The sequence below is a fragment of the Olea europaea genome, unplaced genomic scaffold (assembly GCF_002742605.1).
Source record: "Olea europaea var. sylvestris unplaced genomic scaffold, O_europaea_v1 scaffold17107, whole genome shotgun sequence".
NCBI lineage: Eukaryota > Viridiplantae > Streptophyta > Magnoliopsida > Lamiales > Oleaceae > Olea > Olea europaea.
In genome coordinates this window covers 1-2,315 of record NW_019234799.1, presented here as the reverse complement: position 1 = coordinate 2,315, position 2,315 = coordinate 1, and the positions used below count along the sequence as shown (strand labels likewise).

The window sequence follows — 2,315 nt, the reverse complement described above, 5'->3', positions numbered from 1 at the left end:
TTTAATATGATTTCAACCTTTACATGTAAATTAATTATCTCTTGGGCCTAGAAAATAGATTCTAAGTAATATTAGGCTGTTGACAACAATTGGATGATGTTGATGTTGGTAATTGGACTCGAGGAAAAATGAGGCTTATGGGACAAGATTGTAATGCCATTAGTAACTTGAATAATGAATTCCTTTAAATTATTTTGACGTGAATGGAAGTATTTTGGGATTTTGTGTGTGTTAAGGCTATTAAATGGAGGATTGTCTTTAATATTAATTGGTAATACATGTGATTTTTCGACGTTGAGTGAAAAAAGAAAGTGATATAATCTCCGTAGGAGCTTGTGCACACACAAGGGCAAAAAGGTAAGTAAAAATCCATTTGCAACTACGATGCAAGAACCTAGCATTTGTAGTATAGTGATGTTAGGATATTTTCATACTTTGATAAGAAAGCTCGTTGTACCCTATATGATGATTATGATCATTGATTATGCAGTTGCAAAATACATTGACATCAACTTCCATTAAGCATGTCATTCATGAGCATTTTCGTTGGCATGCACAACATATGATCATGGTTGAAAACTTTACATGCGAAACATGATTTCAAAGTAAGTTTTCTTTATAAATGTTTGTGAGGCATGCTTATGTGATATGTTTGGCATCGCGGGGTGATACTTCTTGGGTGATTGCAAAGGTAGACAGGGGACGGGCCTTTGGTGATCACAGGAGGGCGGACCACTTGACTATGCCCTTGTTATGATTATTGGCGCTGCTGGGTGGGAGACTTCTTGGGTGATCATAGGGGTAGTTAGGGGATGGGCCTCTAGCTGTCACGAGTGGATGGTCCACTCGCCGATGTCAATTTCATATTGGCCACTCTATTATTGATATTGATATTATGCAGAGCTCTATCCATTGCATAGTTGGTGGGTCAAGGGCCCCATGAAATGAAAGCTTTCAAATGAATTTCGAGTCGACTTTGATGAATATTGGAATATGATGCATCTCTAGCATGATATTTAAAGTAAATGACATGGTGTCACATATCCTTGTTACTCATACTCATACTCATGACATGCATGATTCTTGCTTACTAAGCAATGGCTTATGTAGTTCTTGCATTGTAGGTGAGCATGGAACTATGTAGAGGGCACGGCTAGCTGTGGAGCTCTTACGGGATTCCAAAGATCAATGTACATGGATGACGACCTGTAGGGTTATTTTGTGGGCTATTGTTTTGAGCTTACACTCTATTGTGTCGTATTTTGGGGGTCCTATCTTGTATAACTTTTGAAATGGCCTATAGATGTGTTTATAACCTTAGAACATACGTGTTGGATTATGGTTATATGATCGTTGATTTTGATATAATATATGATCATCACAGGTGATTTGAAGTTAACAAATAGGGACATAATTGTGCAAATGCTCGTTTCATTTTATTAAAAAAAAGTATATCTAAATTTTATGTCTAGATCGAGTTACCAATATCATTTCGACATAGGAATTAGTATGGTTATTTGTATATATTTGGGGTGTGACAGAGAGTGGTATCAGAGCAAGGTTATAATTCTGTAGACTATCCACGTACATGATATCGGAGTACGAAAGAGCACAGCTAAGCTTGTAAGTTTTATTTGTCGCATTATTTTTTCATATTTCATGAATGATATTGGCCAACCTTTATTTGCAACCATGGTGAGAACCAGAGATGCTAGTAGTAGTAGAGCTAGAACTCTAGGGTAAGAGGCATCTGTTCAAGATGACAGTCGGGTTGTTGTTATTGATAGACTAACGAAACTAGTTGAGCGACAATCTCAACAAATTCAGCAATTAATACAACAAGGAGAAAGGGGAGAACATCAAAAGGCTGAATTCATACAACCACAACAAAGGGCTGAACATTTTGAGGCAGTTGGGGAAAGATTTAGAAAACTAAACCCTCCAATATTTGAGGATGCATTAGACCCAACAGCTGCAGAGGATTGGTTGAGAACTTTGGAGAATATGTTCAGGTATACGAGAGTTTTGGAAGTAGAATTGTGCATTCTTTATGCTACGAGGTAGTGCTGGACACTGGTGGGATACGATGAGTAGTATTGAAGATGTAAATACCATGACTTGGGATAGATTTAAAGAGTTATTCCATAATAAATATTTTACAACCCCAGTTCGAGCCATGAAGATGAATGAATTTATACAGCTAAGACAAGGAGGGATGACAGTGGGGGAGTGTATTCGTAAATTTGAACAACTATCTAGGTTTGCTACCCACATGATTAATACTGATGCATTAAAAGTAGAAAGGTTTCTTGAGG

The 2,315-nt window shown here is 37.3% G+C and overlaps 1 long non-coding RNA gene across 1 annotated transcript; it reads left to right on the top strand.

Moving 5' to 3' along the window:
* Nucleotides 1–6: 6 nt before the first annotated feature.
* Nucleotides 7–1,399, top strand: LOC111377711. Its single transcript, XR_002699766.1, has 2 exons — nt 7–357; nt 1,125–1,399. It is a non-coding gene; the product is annotated as an uncharacterized LOC111377711 (long non-coding RNA).
* Nucleotides 1,400–2,315: the final 916 nt, after the last annotated feature.